The sequence below is a fragment of the Labeo rohita genome, chromosome 24 (genome assembly GCF_022985175.1).
Source record: "Labeo rohita strain BAU-BD-2019 chromosome 24, IGBB_LRoh.1.0, whole genome shotgun sequence".
In the NCBI taxonomy this organism is placed as follows: Eukaryota; Metazoa; Chordata; class Actinopteri; order Cypriniformes; family Cyprinidae; genus Labeo; species Labeo rohita.
The window spans coordinates 24715876-24736827 of NC_066892.1; positions in this window are offsets into that span (position 1 = coordinate 24715876).

A 20952-nucleotide genomic window follows, 5' to 3' on the forward strand; every position below is an offset into this window, starting at 1 on the left:
GGCTCCCGACGGGAGTGGGCGTGTGGGAGGAGGAGGGGCGCTGAAACATCCAGGTCTGGCGGCGTGTGATGAGGCACACCTGATGTGAATGAAGCATCATCACCGCCGCTGTTAAAATGCCGAGCGCGCCTCTCCTCAGGAGACCGGTCTCTTCCCTGTGCATGCACGCTGGTGTCCTCGTGGGTCCAGGAAGGGTGCGTAGTAGGACGAGCTGCCGGACCGCACCCGTGACGGCTGACGGGCCAGGTTGCCGGGCCGTTTTATCCCCCAGAAGTGCCGCAGAGGTGGAGGAGGACGATGCCGCTAGAGAAGCCGCCGCCCCTCGCACCCCGGACCTGAGCGGGGAGCGCCTGCGGCCGCCGGACTCCGCCCCTTACCTGGACCCTTCTCTTCGGAACACTACCCCTCCTTCACGGAACCCGTCACGTCGAGGACACCAGATCCCCCTTTTATTTTGGACACTTTTTTCCCCTTTTTGGACACTTTTTGTTATTGTTTAATAAAAGCTTCTCCGAGGCCTGACGTCACGCCCACTGTGTCTGTCGCTTTGCTCCGCCCCCGTGACTATATATATATATATATATATATATATATATATGGTGATCTAAGGTGATCCAAGTTGCCCATTATGCTTTGTCCAATGGTAGACCCTGGTATCTCCCAATAATAAGACCAATCTCTAGCTTCAGTATTGCAAAAACAAAAAAAAAAAAAAAAAGGTGGATAATCACAACTTCTCTCCCGTGATCGCATGGGTTGGTAAATTTGCACTGTATATGCACTTCAAAATCTCACCAGAAGAAGGAGTTGGTCATCTAAGTCCTCAGTCAACTACACGCATACTGCATCTGTCATTTGTGTGATGGAAACACCCGATGCCTTGCACAAAATTACATTTTATTTGATTTTATTCTTAAAAATACTACAAAATTGTAGAAGATTTTGAAGATTAATCTGGATATACTATAAAAAATGCTGGGTTGGTTATCCATCCATCCATCACTCCCACCTAAATTTTGGGTTCAGTCTTTTAGGTTATTTTCCTTGGCTGGTTCTTAAAATTATTTTCCCAGGGTAGTTTTTCTGCAACTTTGCTGCACAGTCATTCTTACTGACTATAAAAATGGTGAACACTCTTTAGATGTAATCTCGTGTTGGGAAATCTGTGCCAACCCATCTTGTTGTCCTACTGTAGAAACAATTAAATGTCTGTATTATCACATCATTCATCACATTTTTGTTTAATCAAAACACCTGACATCTGCTTGGAATCCTCCCCTTCTACAAATGTAGCAAAAAATGTGTTAGTGGCTGCCCACTTTTTCAGCTGCATCCGAGAGAAATTAACGTTTTTAAAACTTTGAATCAAATAAACCAATTGCTACTCGAAATGATTCACTACTCTACTAACGACTTACTGAATCTAAAGTTGCTATAGAAATACGTGCCTCTATATACATTTCTGCAAACCTGAAAAAAACATACTTATATAGTTGAAATGAATGCTGGAGGCAGTAAAACTTTTATTCCTTTCCAGAGTTTTGATTAATAAAGCCTAATTTTCAGACGATTACTACGGCAGAATATTATATTATGGTTTTAAGACAATTTTAACATCCTGCATGATTTGAAAACTGATACTTTTGAACACTGTTGTCACATATACAGCCTCATATACATAAGTTTTATAATTGAGTAGGTTTGCTTGGTAGCTCATGTGATACGGCGTTGCACTTGGGTGATGAAGAGCTCTGGTTCAAACCCTGTGAAACTACAGTTCACCAAAACAGCTCAAATGTGAATGAGAAAGGAAAAATAGCACAGCTGCATCACAAAATACATTTTTAAATCAGTTTTGCATTTGTTAACACTATCAGTTAGGTTTAGGGTTGGGTTTGGTATAGGGGATATTTCAAATAAGATAGAGCATTAGCCTTTAGCAACACGCCCTGGATATTTTAATTCTGAACAGCTGCAATACGTATCTCAAGCAGCATAATAAAAACGCCAACATAATAAAAATGTGCCAAGGTCACGTAGTGAACGTGCGTTTTAGCGCCACTCTCTGGACATTTCACTTTGAAACTGCCGCGAAACATTTAGTAAGGTACGTAATTACAGTGTTGCAGAAATGTATGTAGAGGCACGTATTTCCAATGAGCCTGGGTTGGACATTTCACTCCGATTAAACCATCAGTCAGAATTACTGATTATTTTGGATGCAAATTGCATTGGCTTACTCATGAAGACAGGATGGGACCTTCGGTTCTCAGGGACTGAGAGAGCACATAAAATAACCCAGATGGATTCTTGATGTAAAGCATGCATCTGTCTTGTGTGCAATGATGAATTTGAAGTCCCACAAATGATTGTGCCACTAAACTGACTGGAAAATGTCTGTATCTCTGTGCTTTTGTTTTAGAATTATTTGTAATGTATTTTATGTATTGTTATATATTGTCTCTCTCCTTTGTCTATCTGAATTACAGTGACAGTGAACAATGGAAGCTTGATTCAAAGAATATGGAAATGTATTTTCTACAAACTAGCCTGACAAGAATCAGTGTATTTGATGTGTGCATTCATTTAGAGAATAAAAAAAAAAAAAAAAAAAAAAAAAGACACACCTGTTAAATATGTAATGGCACAACATAACTTTATGTTTGAAGCGCATTGTGAATGTGATTTAACATATCTCGTTTCTATATCCCAGCGCTACTGACCCTAAACAAGTTTGTAACAAATATGTAACAAACATGCTTGTACAAAAAGAAAATGCATCTAAGAATATTATCTTCAATTAGCGGAATTTATTCCCTATGGGGTAGGCTATGCAAATTAAACAATTGTTGTTATTAAACGTAATAAGGAAATAAACACACAGAGTGCTACCAGACTTTATTTCTTGAACTTGATGTTAAGAGAAATTACAAAAATATAAATGTATAAAATTACATTTATGAAAAATATATTAATAAATGTTAATCTCCAACCTATTCTGGGGTTAATTTCAAGCAAGAAATATAGTAATTTTTATTTTTAAGCAATAGCTGAGTTAGATAAAACTACATTTAAACATTTAACCCAACCGCTGCATCAAAACAACCCAATCACACAATTATTGTCCATATTTCGCTCAGCGCTAGGTTGTTTTTAACCCAGAATTTTTTGCTATAATGGTCTATAAAAAAATGCCGTGCAGAAGTAAGAGATATAGCAGGGAGTGTTTTATTGCATCAGACACATATTAACTATTTCCTCAAAGCTGACTGGTCCAGCTCTGGTTTGCAGTCTCTTGTAAAACCTGCTCTGGAGCAGGTTAGCCTTGTAGTGCTATTTAATGAGATCAGCCATAGATGCATTTTTTAGTTAGTTAATTCAGTATAATGTTTTATACAAAAAGTATATGGCGTGGCAAACATGTGGAATGTCAGCATGTAGGCGGTCAATGTATTTCATGAATTGTTACCACACAAAAGCAGTTCAGTCATCACATTGGCGCATTGTTTCCATTGACTTCATTACTTCGTGTTGACTGTTTCAAGTTGTTGTCACTTTTGGTGTATCCATTCGTTAATGCAGTGGTTCCCAAACTTTTTCCCCCCTTTTGCAGAATAATAATAATAAAAAAATTCAGAATCAGATATAACTTTTTTTGGACTAATTATCAAAATAATGTATAGTCCTACAAAGTTATTATTATCAGAGCATGTGAGCAGAGCATAACGTCACGAGAGGGTAGCATCATTTTACCAGCGTTGTCCAGTACAGCAGTACTACAGCATGTTACAGCACAGTATCAGACGCTATTGCAAACAGAAACAAGTATACGTATAGACATTTTCTGTCTGCGCGTTATTTGAGCGGACTTTGCTTTTGCATTTAGCATAAGCGGTACACACCTTTTAAACCTACCCACTACTGAACAATATAAAACATGCAACAGGCAAATAAAAGTTCAGTGACAGTCACAGTATAAAAGCATTACAAACAAGTTGTGCTGCATTCCAAGTCTTCTGAAGCCATACATTATGTTTATGTGAAGAAAAGATTAAATCATAATGTTTTAATCGCTGAAAATGATCCCACTCCCTCAAAGTGTTCACATCTCATTTGCGAACATTTTGACGCATCTGCATACAATATAGAGGCAATATAATTACCCAATATATAATTTAAAGGTTTGCATCTATTTAAAGGTTTGTTATTTAAAGCATGGTGGACCCTGCACATTGAAAAATGGCACTAAAGAGTTACCCTGTGCATCAAAAATTAAGGCCAAAATGTGGGTCCTGACCAAGCATCAATATGTGACGAGTCTGGAGTAAGAATGTGTTGGTTAATATATCTATGAATTAAAAAAAAACAACAGAAAGAGTAGTAAGAATTAGCAGGGGATTTAACGAATGTTGTGATGTCAGCATAGTTTGTGTCAGGGAGGGGCACTGCTAAAACCTTTTTACTCTTTGACCAACTAAAATATTACTGATAAATCCTAGCATTACTGGGACTGATGTATACTGACCTGAGAATAATTTTCTCTATAATACTTAGGCAGACAATAATGTTAGTTTTCTATCAGCTGTTTAGAATCAAAACTAGAATGACTTGTTTGATCTGTCTGAATTAAAAGTTTTTTCTTTTTTTAACTTCATTTTTTAAGGCAATGACTTTCCTCAATTTTTTAAAGTTAAGTCAACTTATCATTTTTTACAGTGCACATTTGGAAGTACACTTTAACAGTACACTTTGAAAAATTTTAAATTTGAAAGTACACTTTGAAATATGCATATTTCAAAGTCAATAGAAATAATTCTGAAAATACATATATGAAGAGTTCAGATGCAAAACCAGCTAAATCTATCTGACGCCTTTCTTTAAAAAATGCATTTTTATTAGGATCAGATGTATAGGTTTCTATGTAAGAACTGGTACCTCTGATTGGGCTGAGGCTGGTATTTTAGCGAGTTTGAAGAAAAAGTATTTGATGGACGTATAATATGTGTCGAGAGCATTCACTCAGTATCATTATCTCATTTTTGACCAAGATGGCTTTTAGCTGGTTTTGCATCTGAACTCATATATACAGATGTAAAATATATAAAAACATAAAAATACATATAAAGTTGCTTAAGTCCTACTATCATTTTTTTAAATTAAATGTAAATTTAAACCTCCATACAGTTTCATTTAATTGCAAACACCTTACACTTGGATGTCTAAAAATATTATATTCAGTTCACAAATAAATATATTATTTGAAAGGTTATTATTTATCTAATGAACACACTTTTTAAAAGTATGATTTAATGCTTTTTTAAAGGGGTCATTGGATGCCTATTTTCCACAAGTTGATATGATTCTTTAGGGTCCTAATGAAAAGTCTATGACATGCTTTGGTTAAAATTTCTCAATGGTAGTGTAAAAAAAAACACCTTTTTCACCTTGCCAAATTCAGCTCTGCAAAAATCAACCTGTTTTGGTCGATGTTGCTTTAAATGTTAATGAGCTCTGCTCTGTCTTCTCTCTGTGGAGTGACGAGCCTGTTTACTTTAGCCGCATTTAGCTGCTTTTAGCCACAAAACTTGCTAACTAGCGCGTTATTAAGAAAGCCGATGCATAAACAGACCATTATACTCACTTCTGCTTTAAGTGAAGCTGGATCACGAATGATTCGTGCAAACATAGACACATATGTTTAGATCGGGAGGCGCATTCCCTTTACAAAAAACACTTCAGCAGTTCAGATGTTGGCAGTAAATGACGACTACTATGTTCATTATTACATCCAACAACAGAACATCTCAATTGCTTAGGAGACATTCTTGTCTACGTCCCTGCTCTGGCATCGAAAGAATGGCGGTCGGACTGTTACTGCTCATTCAAGGCGGGCCTAAGGTAAGACGGCTGTGTCAATCAACTATAGTGGGAGTGGCCTCTGTCGGTGTGTCGTCACACAGACAAGATGCTGAGAATGGCTTGATTTGAAAAAGGGGAAATTATTTTAACAGATTAAATAAAAACCACTGAGTGAATTTTTCATCATTATAGGGTGGTTGTGTACACACACTGCCAACACACATTTATGTTCAAACGACATGTAAAAGTGAACTTTGCATCCAATGACCCCTTTAAATACTCTTATACTAGAAGTATAAAAGTATACTTCTTCAGCTATTCGCCAACTAAACAGAGCATAATTTTCCTATTTTGTGAAGGAATGTTACAGTGGACTTGAATTACATTAGTGTGTTTTGATAACTAAAATTATAAATGTTGACTGCATACCACAAAGCATTTTTCAGGGTTGATAAAGAGTGTCTGCCAGACATCAGATGGAGTGAAATTACCATGGTCATTTGTAACAACTTTACATAGAGTAAAGAGTGACCTAAGTGAAGGGCGACAGTGCTGCACATTTTGCATACACTTAGACTGATGTACTGGCAAAGAACGATAAAGAATATTAACCTAAAAATAAGTTACTTTTACATTTAAGATGCTTATAACTAAGCACTTGCCTTTTATGTGTCACTGGGATTTACTAGAAAGTGACAGCACTTCATGCTCTGTTTATAGATTAAAAAAAAAAAAAATCATTCCTTAGAGCTTCCCTGCTTTCTTCAGCAGCAGGACGTGATGGCGGCGTTACCAGGGCAACGCCATCCTAGAGCCGTCAGGAACTTATCAGTTTCCACAGTAACGGCATACAGAGGTGAGAGGAGATCATTATTTCAGAAATATTACATCTGAGCACCTCTGATAGAACCATAATTATGGTTTATAACCTCACTGTGTGCCGTTTATGCATTTCAAACTGTAATATTACATAAGATAAATCGCATCCTTGCCACAAATATCCAAATAATCAGCTGGTGAAGGATATTTTCTACACGGCGGCCCATAGAATTACAATTACTTTTCATCCCTGGTGGTGATTTCCTATACCGTAATAAAAAATGACAGTCATACCAACAAGAGAATGAGAAGCACTCCACTTGATAACAAAAAGTAAAGTACTAAAAGTCTGTGACTTACAGATATAGCATATTTTATCTTATTTTTCAGGACAAATATCTTATACAAATATATTCAGAAAAAGTATTACATTTATAAATGCTGTTTCAGAATGTACCTTGAACATAAATGTGTTTTCTCTGGCAGATCTCAACAAATGATTTCTTCTGGAAAACAAGACGAAGATACTTATTAAGCATATGATTAAGAATATGAGTTCTTGTAGATACAGCCTACCTTTGATCAACATCCTGAAAAATATTTAGGTAGCAGGACTGTCATGCTTTGACAACTTGAAATGCAATGAAATAGGGCAGTCCTTTGTTCCAGAGGTTTAGACTGCTCCTGTAATGCTAGAAAGGCAGGAGAAGAGAGGGTATGAGTAAAGTATCTTTCTTTTCACACAGTAGAAGAGGATTCCCATTCATGTCGAGCCACAGAGGTGATACACAAAGCCTTATCAGAATGGACAGAAAGGCAGCGGTCATGGTGTGCTGCTCTTATTGTGACACTGCACTGCTCTCCCAGACACACTGACGGTGTGAATACCGCTGTGTGAATACTGCTGTGTGAATACTGCGGAGACACGTCGGGCTGGAGGGAAGACACGTAACATTCGCGGAGGAAGACTTTAAAAAGAAAGGAGTGGAATTAAATCACACACTTTGTTTCTTTTAGAGTTTTAAGAGAAAGTGAGGTAACACTTTATAATAACTGTCATTAATGAAGATATAATACTTAACAAATCATTAGTTTATATACAGCCATGGGCAAAATTATCAGCACCCTTGCAATTCTGTCAGAAAATGCAACATCTCAGAAAATTGTTTAAATTGCAAATGTTTTGGTATTCAGATGCTTATTGTTTTTGTTTGCATTGCAACAACACAAAAACAGAGAAGAAAAGCCAAACTTGATAAAATTTCACACAGAACTCAAAAATGGAATGGACAAAATTATTGGCACCTTGTCAAAATTGTAAGAAACAACTGTATTTCAAGCATATGATGCACCTGTAATTTGTATTTAGACACACCGGTGTCAAGTAACAGGTGTGGGCAATATTGTAATCACACTTGCAACCAGTTGAAATGGAGAAAAGTTGACTCAAACTTTGAGTTGTGTGTCACACTGAGCACGGACAAAAGAAAGAAGTGTAAAGAGTTGATTTGAGAGAAAAAAAAAAAATTGTGGGAAAATATGGACAATCTGTACATTACAAGTCCATCTTTACAGATCTTAATGTTTCTGTGTCTACTGTGCGCAATATCATCAAGAGGTTTACAACCCATGGCACTGTAGCTAAACTCCCTGGACGTGGACGGAAGAGCAAAATTAATCCAAAATTACAATAAAGGAGTGTTCGAATGATAGATAAAGAACCCCGATTAACTTCGAAACAAATTCAAGCTGATCTGCAGACACAGGGTACAACAGTGTCAGCTCGCACTATCCATCACCGTCTGAATGAAAAGGGACACTAGATAGAAGACCCAGGAGGACACAAAGGCATAAAGAAGCAAGACTGGAGTTTGCCAAAACCACAATCCTTCTGGGAGAATGTACTTTGGACAGATGAGACAAAAGTAGAGCTTTTTTGGTAAAGGACATCATGGCACTGTTTACAGAAAAGGAAATGAGGCCTTCAAAGAAAATAACACAGTCCCTACAGTCAAACATGGTGGAGCTCCAAAGATAGATTTTAAAAAAAGTTTATGATGATATGAATTGAAAATTTAATGACATTTGTAAGCATTTCAATTTACCAATGATTTGTTAATGATTGATGTTTAAGTACATTAGTAAACATGAACAAGTGCATTATCTTATATTTCTAGAAATGTGAAGATTTATTAACTAGTGTTGTGTTAAGCATTATAAAATGCTTGTTAATGATTTATTAATGAGAGCTATAATAACTGTGATACAAACGTAATATATTGGCCTTTAGATGTCTTCAGGCCGGGATTCTTATCGAACATGTAAAGTTTGGGGCAGATAGGATACATTATGGATGAGTTACAACAGATACATCTTCAACAACTTCTACTCCTGTAAGGATCCATCCACTGGCCCAAATGCGGAGTCCAGTTGTCTGGTTGAAGGTTTAATGCGTGTTCGGTCTTTTCACAGCGCATCTGCAAAGTTCGCTTAATTTATCAGGATTTAGTTTCACTTTTAATCTAGCTCCATATTTAATCTGACTCCAATTTCATATGATCGTTAGAATTTAGGTGTTTACTCTAATTTAGGCTGACCACAAATATCAATGTGTATTACTTCAGATACTTGATTATTCTGTAAATCCTCTACTTTCAATTATTCGTTTATTAAGGACCTAATATCGCTTTGCAATTCACTTGGCCAACAGTGAACGCATGGCCCAAACTCGCCAGTTCTGGGCTTACTCAGAGGTTGAGGGGTGGTTATGATACATTTTATGCAGACTGCACCCTGCAGTCCTCACCATAAAGTGTATTTTTCTATAATCACGAGAACTACAATGTGTTAAGCCAGTGACAGTCAGAAAACGGAAGCCCTTAATGGTGTTCCCCATGGTCCAACCATTGGTACTTCGGTGTGACCATCCTGGACGCAGACTTTGTGAAAAATATCAGACTACACTTTAATCTACTAGAAATAATGATTTCAGAAGAGATCAGACTGAATTAAATATAACAATTTATTTGTCAGGTAAGATGTATCACGCCAATTACACAATTAAACAATGAAAGTCCAATTCAGAATTAAATTTAGTTCCAATTCAAATAAATACATAACATCATTTACTCAAAGATAAATCTAAGAGTGAGAGATGCATACCTGACCGCCTAGAGATACACAGCAGCGTGTGAGAGATTTAGAGCCAAAGCTCCAGAGACTCTCACACACAGTGTGGGGTTCTTCTGAATACAGAATCCCCCCCGTAATGTTTTGTCACTTCGCTTATATACCCAGACCAAAACAAACAAATCTTCTAATCAGTTGTAAACACATAAAAAACCTTTTGGTTTGTCAGGAGATCTCGTGACCCAGGGTCACACCTTGCTGGGATTCTCACCTGACCCTAAGGGGAAAACACACCCCTCAGCAGCAAAACACAATTCTACAAAAGTGTTCAGTCTTCCTCATAATATAAGTGACTTCTGTGAAATTGAGACCATTTTACCAATCGCACAGAGACCTTTATAACGATACCAAACATGAAAGGGAAAGTTGAACATATTCACAAAGTGTAACTCATGTAGAATATGGACATTCTTAGTGACTTTCAGTGGAACCTTTTGGGGGAAACGTGTGAGATGCAGGGGGGGGGAGAGGAGAGGGAGGAAGGGGGTTGTAAATGAGCAATAGGGATGGTGTTGTTTGCCCTCTTTGAAGATCTCTTCTCCAGATTAGTTTTATTGTTTTGTTGCATGGCATCTGTTTTGTCAGAGTTCCTGGACTTTAAATTCATGAGGAAATCATTTCACATCTTACACTCCCCTAAATAACTCCCAGTAATATTGAACTTTGTCACGCCGTCATGGACATGCCCTTTAACGAAAACTCAAGCTCTTCGCAATTTAACATCTCAAAAACCTTAAGAATTGACTGACCAAATATAATGTTGATGTCATTAAATCTCTAGGAGGAGTTCGTTACAGCGTAAAACATGTCACTTCCTGTGGCCAGCAGGTGGCACTATGACTACAACTGAATATGGGCATGTGTTCAGGACAGGATTCTTATGAAACATGTGAAGTTGGGTGTAAATCGAACATTGTATGCCTGAATTATAACAACTTCCTTTTTCATGGCGAAACCACGGACACGCCCTTCAATAAAAAACTCAAGATCTTCGCAATTTAACGTCACAAGTTAGTGCCGATGGCCTTGTGGGCAGTGAGCCGACATACAGCGCCATTGTGCTACAGGTGTCCTAAATTCGAGTCCTAACTTGAAGACCTTTCCCAAACCCAGCCCCCATCTCTGTCTCCCACTTTGTTTCATGTCAGTCTTGATTTGTCCTATCGTAAGAAAGGCGAAAAAGCCTAAAAATAAATTTTAAAAATTTAACCTCACAAAGGGCTTTAGATTACACTGACCACATTTGGTGTTGATCTGTTTATATCACTAGGAGGAGTTTGTTTAAATACAACGCCTGAAAAACACAAAACTTGCAGAGAAAATTCAAAATAACTGACTTACTGTTGGGATTTGGACTTCGTACCACAGGACTTTTTTGTAAGTATTGGTGTTTTACATGTGTCTACCGAATTCCGTACATGTATGTGAAACATAGCTCGAGGGGTGCATCGTTGAAATAGGTAGCGCTATCGAGCCATTTTGCCACACCCATTTCTGAAACCCATATCAGATGTAAATTTTCTCCACTCTTGGCGTGTGTGCAAAGTTTTATGAGTTTTTGAGCATGTTTAGGACCTCAAAAATGCAATTCATTTTGGAGAAGAAGAAGAAACTGAGCAATTCCAAAAGGATCCTCGCCGGTGCTCGGGCCCTAATAACTGTGTTCTGGATGGTAGCTTTAGTGTTGCTCGGTTGTTTTAGGAAGTTGCTAGATGTTGTTAGGTGGTTGCTTGTGAAATATAGGCAGCGTAAAAGTGTTCTTGGTAGCTGTTCATCGTTGTTATTTGACATCACACTAAAGAAGATATTTTCTAAATATAACATTCCTTCACAAAATGGAAAAACAGATATATCCAAACTGTTTTTGTCCCTACATTGAAAGTCAATGAGGTCTAAAGATGTGGACTCAATTCGCTTTCAGTGTTTGGGAAAAAAATACACAGCTTCATGTCGAGAGTTTCCTAGCGAGAATGGTGGACTATTCATTATTTCTCAAAGACAGCTGGTTTTGCGTTTCTAGGCAATTGTTGGGGTGTTGTTAAAGGATTGGTAGACTTTTGTGGATTTTTCTCCTAATCAAAAACTGCATCCAAATGATTTACTAATAGTGTAGTGTACTAATACTGTAGCATTCGGCATGTGCGCTACCCTTTGTCATGTGTGAATGCACTATTTATACTACAGAATCGTGTAGTGTACAAACATAAGAAACCATCATCAACCAGTGAATATAATTAGTTACATGAACATTGCTGTTATTTATAATTATCTTTCAGTTATTAACCTCATGTTGCTAGACTGTAGTTGCACTGCAGGGCTGCTATCTTTGGAAACATGAGCTGAATGAAACATCTTCTGCTCATATCAGCTCTAGTTTAGCATGAGCTCATGACTAAGTGCTAGCTAAAGACTGCAAATGACTCATTCTCCAGAGATCTTTCTGCTGTATGTCCAGAGGGACAGCCTGGGTAATTGGAGTCCTACCAATAAAGGAATTCAGTTAAGAGACTGAAAGCTTCTATAAAAGACTGCATACAGCTTGTGATATAGAAAATTAAAGAACTAAGATAAGCGACTAAGACAAGTTACCCTTTTCTCATATCCGCACAGGTCATATAAATAGCCTTGACTTGCAATGATGTCTCAAGGTGGAGCTAGACCATTGACAGAAATTAACTTTTTCATTTGGCCCTTAATAGGGGGCTTTTTTAGGCCTTATTCCTTTTTTTCTAACCATATTAAATATGTAAGTTTTTATGTCAAATCATTACATTTAATCATTAATTCAATTAGAATAATAAGACATGATGTCCTATTCTAATTTAGGTTTAAATAATTGCCAATTGGTTTAAATGACCAGTTGTTAACAATCCAATTAAATCAGTAATGTATTTATATTGCAGCAATAGTATGTTAGTATGGTATGTTATTGTGAATTCATTTACTTCTAATCAGTGAGTCAATGAATAATTCATTCAACAAATTCTTTCAAAACAGCTGATTCATTCAGGAAAGAACTGTAAGTGACTGACTTTTGAATGATCATTGAATGATTTGTGCAACAGATTCTTTAAAAATATAAAATAAAAATCTGAATTCAACCAATAATGGCTTGGTTAAATAGTTTGCTTGCAACATTCCTCCAATTTGTATCCATCTGTTATGTGCAAGTGTGCAAACAGAAGGACCAATCTCTCTTGTGGGTTTGGTTTTGTTATTGGCAACTGAGAGACTCTTATGCAATTATTACAGAAGGTTCAAATGCTCACTGATGCTTCAGAAGGAAACACAATGCTTTAAGAGCCCGGGCAGTGAAAACTTTTTAAATTTGAAGAACAGGGTAAATTTAACTTATTTTGTCTTCTGGGAAACATGTAAGTAGCTTCTGAAGGGCAGTGCTAAAGGTAATTTAAGAAAAATGTACACGTCTTCATTCTGTTCAAAAGTTTTCACACCCGGCTCTTAATGCATTGTGTTTCCCTCTAGAGCATCCTTGAGTGTTTGAACCTTCTGTAATATTGAATGTGAGTCCCTCAGTTGTCCTCAGTGTGAGAAGATGGATCTCAACATCATACAGTCATTGTTGGAAAGGGTTTAAATACACAAAAACTGCTAAAAAAAAAAACGAAGAACTTATGGGACATGAAGGATTTTCTGAAGAAGTCCTTGTTCAGGACAAACAAGGGACTCATGACGACTAAACAACACCTCAACTGTACATCTGTAACAAATGGCTATATTGTCAGTAACGGGTTGCTTTCTCCCAGAGTACTAAGTGAAAATGGAAATGTGTAACCCCAGTGAGAGCAGCTCTGAAGATGACAAGGCCAGTCCTAAAGGGAACAGTGCTAAAAAGGAAATGCGTAACTCCAGTAAGAGCAGTTCTGAAGATGACAAGGCCAACCCTAAAGGGAACAGCGCTGATGCGTCAGAGTCAAATACGTACGTGTGCCACCCATACACACAAGTTGCTGGACTGCTGTTTACATTACAAAGCTGTCTGTCAGCACCAGTGTTAGGCAAGATACTTCCAAAATGTAATACATTATATATTACTAATTACTGTCTTTTAAAAGTAATTAGTTACATTACAATATTACTGTCTCTGAATTGTAATGCATTACACTACTTTTGAGTTACTTTCACCAAAATATCCTCAGAAGTATGACTAGGCATTATAAAATACCAAAATGTAGTTTATTTCTGCTCATTATACATCCAGTGGAGGGTATTGTGTTAGGTCTATATAGCATAAAATCATATTTAGATAGGCTACCGGTAGTTTAGTGTTAGTGGCACCAGTCCAGGTGTTTCCAGGAGTCATTCATGCTATTTCACCCTGTTAAGAGTTTGGTGTTGCACATAGTTACACCTGATTATGCATTCTTATTCTGTTCTCTGATGAAATTAATAAAACGGGAGTGTGTCCATCTCACACATGCAATCCGTCTCGGCAGTCATCCCAACCATCGAATTCCAGCAACAGGAAATAGACGAGCTAATTTACTATTTTTTTTTCTCTGGTGCTGTTTTGCAGTGTTGGTAAATTCACCATTTAATTTAGTTAAAATATGTTGTTGTAACATGTGTAACTGAGATTGTAACAAGTAATAATATTACCAACATTTAAAATTTCACCAATATTACTGTGTTACAGCAAAAAGTAATATACTACTGTAATATTATTACTTTTGTAATGCGTTACTCCCAACACTGTTCAGCTCTGATGTCAATTCAATTTAAAACACATTCCACCCTACAGGACTTGGACTAAAGAGAGATCTAGATGTTTAACCTGCTAAACCAGCTTCGCTGCCTCTATCAGATCGTGTCTTTAATAACTGAAACCTGGGGATCTTCACTCATTTGAATGAACACAGATTTGCTTCAGATTTTCGGCTTTTGTTTGGTTATCTCCATCTGTCAAAGAATGGAAAAACACTGCTAAAACCATGTAGTGTGGGGGTGGTATTAAAGTCAAAGAACAAGGTAAACTGTCCAAAAAAAAAAAAAAAAAATGCTAACAACTGAAAAAATGGTGGAAAACATTTTAGAGGTCTAAAACCTAAAGTTGTCCTCATAACAAAAATTTACTTTAGAAAACCTTTAGATTTACAAGTTAACCAACTCAGATTTGGGGCTGTTTTTAGATTTAAACACATCTCCATTAGGTCATACAGTATCTCCACATGGGGTATATTATTTCCAACTCTGAGCACTGGATCCTGTCAGGAAATACTAACTTCGTCTGGTACCCTTCAACAGAGTTTAGTCTAGTACCCAAAACCAGTTGGAACCTAAAAATCAGTGTTTTACTGTATCCGAAACTCGCTGCATATTTTTGATACTCAAAATTCAGCTCACCAGCACAAATCCAACAAGCAAAGCAAAAGCAATGGAAAAAATCACTGCTGAATGAATGATGAATCATTCAGTCAAATGGTTAAATGATTATTACACACACACACACACAAGTTGCTACAAAGAATTCTTAGATACTTCAACACGAAAGTGAAGATGCTGAGTCAGCAGGTTCACAGCGAAAGGAACCAGCATGATTTACTGCAGGTAGGTTTGCACAGATGCTGTGAGCTGCTCTGAAACACCCTCACCACAGATAATGAATGAAATAAGAGAAAGTGACAAAATGACACTTTATTATTCAGATGTGGGAATAAGACAGCTTTAAAGTCATTATCAAGTTCCTGTCAAGATTTAGCATTTTAAAGACTCTTTACTCTTTGATCTAAGTCTACATGTTCAGTCATTCTGTCATTTAAGTTACTAATAAAAGATAGCAGGTGGCAAGCCTGTGGATGCTCACTGTGATGCTTTATGCACTCAGTAAAATAAATTTATTGTCCTCATGAAAAACATTTACACCTAAACAAGTGAAAATCACTTTTGGAAAGTGTTTAAAATCTTGTATGAGATCTAGACTTCAGTTGTATTTGTAGCCCATAATACATTTTGAGCCAATGATTTCTATGGAGCCCCTAAATGCAAACGTTTTGTGAATGAATGCAAAGTTTCTACAGAGAACTAAAAACATTTTTTGCGAACATAAATTCGTTCAAATATACTTTTTATCCGTCCCATCTTTTTTTTTCCATCACCATGTCTCACTGTGGATTTTTGACCTTGGTCTAGACATAATATATCCATGTTCAATTTCAAATCCATAATTCTCACTGTCTCTCCTTTTCTCACTTTCTGTTGTCAGTCTTTTCACATGAATGTTTCAGGAATCTGTCAGACCCCAAAGAACTCTGGTAATGATGATAAATTGTTCTTATGAGGGACATGAGTCTATTTCACAGCTGCTTTGGAAACAGAAACTATCTAGAAAAATCATTACACCCTATATTTAGACCAAAAAGACTGTAAAAGAATGCAGTCTAAATAATACAAGTTTCACTGCAGTGCTCACCAGGACCACACTACAGGGCATTAATATTTAACTGCTGAATTATACATCATTGCACCATGTATAAACAGAAATGATTGATTTGCAAGACAGTATGCAGTGACAGGATGTTGGCAGTGAAGTTTACAGTCACTCTTCTGTTTGCCATTGGAACAGTGGGCAGTTACGACACTAAATTTCTTCTACGATGACAGTTATTCAAAGCATGGCAGTAACATACAGTTAATATAATACCTTATGTGTTTAGGTAACGCATTTAGTTAGGCAATAATAATAATATTTGAGTTTTGTATGTCGATCCAAAGCTGGCGTCTTTTGATATACATATTTATATATATATATATATATATATATATATATATATATATATTTATTACACTGTACTATCTGTTAATATACAGATATGTGTTATTATTCATATATTCGTATAATGTTATTCTCATCTATTAGTCATATACGAACGCTAACAAGAAGATACATGCTTTCATATCAATGATTAGTCCAAGTGGAGCAGAACATTGTAGATTACTAGCGCCATCTAATGGAATATGTAAATGAAGACTCCAAACATATACAATCAAACCAAAATGTATTCGAAAACCTTCAACATTTCTCACGTTATCACAGTTTATTCACTATAGATTAGAAAGTGGTTATAAAATATGACAAGAACTCAAGGTAACAAGGCCAGCCCTAAAGGGAACAGTGCTAAAAAGGAAATGCGTAACTCCAGTAAGAGCAGTTCTGAAGATGACAAGGCCAACCCTAAAGGGAACAGCGCTGATGCATCAGTCAAATACAGAAGCTCCAACATGTCACGTGTGCCACCCATACACACAATTTGCTGGACTGCGGTTTACTGTACAAAGCTGTCTGTCAGCACTGCTGTCAACTCCATTTAAAACACATTCCACCCTATATACAGGACTTGACCGAACCTGCTAAACTGGCTTCGTTTGCATTGCTTTTGCAACAGGTGTTGATTATAATTTGTGTTTTTATTATTAATTCACTCAAAATCCTTATGTTTCTCTGTTGGTAATTAATATGTATATCTATATATGTGAGAAAAGAAAATGAGAAAAAGTATTTTATTTCTTGATGAGTTCCGTGCGCGTCGCCGCTGTGACGTCATTGGCGCGCTGCGCGCTCTTGCTTCAGTCCGCGGGAGAGCGAGGTATGCATTTTGTTCAATCTTGTTCAAAAACGTGTAAAAAGGGAAATAATCACTATATATTTGATCTGTGTATTGTTACGATAGATAAATGAGTTACGTGAATAAGTTGTCTTTCCTTAGAACCGAGTTTAAAGTTGTTTTACCTGCAAAAGTGTAGTTTTAATCGAGGGAATGCAGTGTGACGACGTCTGCGTAAAAGTTGGCCTGTGAAGCGTGACTGCTGATTTCTCTTCTTCCTGTGAATGGCCGTTTCTCAATACCAAGTATGCAAAGTTCGGACTTGGTAGTTTGACTTGGGAGTACGAACTCCCGAGGACGGGAGGACGCAAGTCCTGTAATTCTGCAAATGGAACAGCAACGTAACTACTTGATAACGTCAGTCAGCTCGCCTTTTCTACTCCGGTTATCTTCACAGTATGTGTTTATAATAAGACGAAATATGATATCAACCACCACTGCCTCTTTTCGTTTTCATTTAAACATATTAATAGCGACAAAAACGTGGTTCGTGCAACGCGTACACGTATTACAATAAAACGAAGTGATATCAAACACCACTGCCTTTGTTTTCTTCAAAATATAAACCACAACCCTCTTTTCGTACTCACTTAAAAAAAAAAAAACATATTAATATGTGATTTAGGCAAAATGTGCACTGTGTATAATACATCTTTACTCTATGTATACTAAAATGAAACATGACAAGCACAACTCTGCCTTTTTTGTTAAATATCAGTTTTAATGAACAATATTAGCCATTATAAAAGTATAAGTGTAAAGCATAAGAGACGTATGTAATCGGAAATGAAGACAAAGGCAAACAATTCAGTCAAATGCATGCTAAAAAGTCAGCGTTGAATTACGATTGATAAATAAATAATTTATGAAGCATAACTTTGTCCTCAGGCAAAACGATATGCCCTGGAATAAATAATAGATTCACGAGACCAAAAATTAGCTGTTAGAGTTACCCAAAACGAAGTATACCTCTTGATTAACCACTACAGAGACGTCAGGACCAGCGGCAAACGTCAGAAAAACTAGCCGTGGTGAGGCTCTCTCTGCGGGATACATGAGCACTGAGCACCCGGTGTTCGCCTGGAGCTCACATCTCCGAAATCCACGAAACAAATCTTCAAATAGGCGCGGTCTTTGTAAATAAACCGCGATTTGAGTTTTAAACAACGACATTCTCGCCTGAAATACTCTTCAAACTACATTTCATGACACAATAACAGTAATATTTTGAAAATTATGCGGGTTTTCGCCTCCGCCATTAACGCTCGCTGATTGGTGCAAAATGCATTGTACAACGAATAATTAACTGCATGTTTTCTACTTATGCAGACAGCATAAAATACAACTGAACCAGCAGACTGACGCCGGTGTTTATTTCACTACACACAACACAACGCAGAGGGGTAGCCGAGCCGGCTACACATGGCAGTAATATACAGTTAATATAATACCTTATGTGTTTAGTTAACATTAACAACATGTATTTAGTTATGCAAACACAACGAATGTGTAAGACAACAATTACAATGTGTTTGCAATGATTACAATAGGCTATAAGGATAATATTACTGTATTATCTGTTATGTCGCCTTGTTTTACTAAATGGAAAGTAAGGTGTGGTTGTCCTTGCATTACAGGGAAGAAAGCCATATGTTGACTGTGAAATAGTGCAGCACAGAATTGTCGATGTCGTCTGAAAACTTGGAAAAAGCTGTTTCTAAACCGGAGATGGCGTAGTCTGTAAGCACCCATGATAGAAACAAGAAGCATAATATAATATAATATAATATAATATTATATAATATAGTTTCACATGGCATGGTAAATCTTCAGTGAGTTGTGAATAAAAATTTAACAACAGAAACAGTAAAAATGTTACATTTGTTATTTTTTTTTCTCTAATCACCATAGAGTCTGGATTCAACCAGTATTCTGCCCCCGAGTCTCAGAGTGTTAGCCAACAAGAAAGGAAGACAATTACATCAGTAGTTTCCTGATGGGCACTAAAGTCCAAAAACCAACGTCTGCCAAAACTTGACTTATAAGTGACCAATTATTCCAGTTTGAGATATTTCCAACATCGCTACATTCTCATATATTACTCATATACGAACGCTAACAAGAAAATACATGCTTTCAATGATTAGTCCAAGTGGAGCAGAACATTGTAGATTACTAGCGCCATCTAGTGGAAGATGTAAATGAAGACTCCAAGCATATACAATCAAACCAAAACCTTCAACATTTCTCACATTATTACAGTTTATTCACTATAGATTAGAAAATGGTTATAAAAAATGACAAGAACTCAGAGTTAAACGGTGTCAGAACAAATGCATCTTAATAATGTCATTCTTCTGTTAGACTGTCTCACAAATGAATTGGGTTGAATAGCTGTCAGCTATTTTTATCAGTTTTACTGGTAGTGCACTATATGAAGACTTTTTGGGTATAATATGTCACAGTTTACTTTATTTTGCTATCCTCACTTACATAAATGAACTATAGTGTCCTGCACCCTCTAGTAAAAAAAAAAAAAAAAAAAAAATCTGGTGTCTGAATAATTTTTTGGTTTGACCGTATGTCCATCATGACTGCATGAGTCCTATAGTGTCATTGATGCAAAAAATATATAATAATGACTTGTGTTGTGCAACTCTGCATCAACAAAATAATGTTGCAGTATGACAAAAATATATTTTAAACACGAATAACTAAATCTAAATAATCTTCATGCGGTTTGTTAATGCAAACATCCCTACATACGATTAGTGGTTATTGGCACAAACCCCTAACCCTAAAATGGCTTAACATTGCATTACTGTATATGTAAATTGTGACCCTGGACCACAAAACCAGTCTTAAGTCACTGGGGTATGTTTGTAGCAATAGCCAAAAATACATTGTATGGGTCAAAATTATTGATTTTTCTTTTATGCCAAAAATCATTAGGATATTAAGTAAAGATCATGTTCCGTGAAGATATTTTGTAAAATTCCTACTGTAAATATTTCAAAATATAATTTTTGATTAGTTAAGCATTGTTAAGAACTTAATTTGGACAACTTTAAAGGCGATTTTCTCAGTATTTAGATTTTTTTGCAACCTCAGATTCCAGATTTTCACATAGTTGTATCTGGGCAAAATATTGTCCTATCCTAACAAACCATACATCAATGGAAAGCTTATTTATTCTGCTTTCAGATAATTTATAAATCTCAATTTTGAAAAATTAACCCTTATGACTGGTTTTGTGGTCCAGGGTCACAATTTAATGTAAAATGCTGTGAGAGGAAAACTATGAATTACCATACCATTTACAGTGGCTCATTATGTAACTTTCTTTTTGTTCCACCTGTATTATCAGGACAGTTATCGGTACATTTGAATGGAAAAATGAAATTACTGAAAATTTGCTCACCCTCAGGCTATGTAAATGAGTTTGTACATCATAACAGATTTG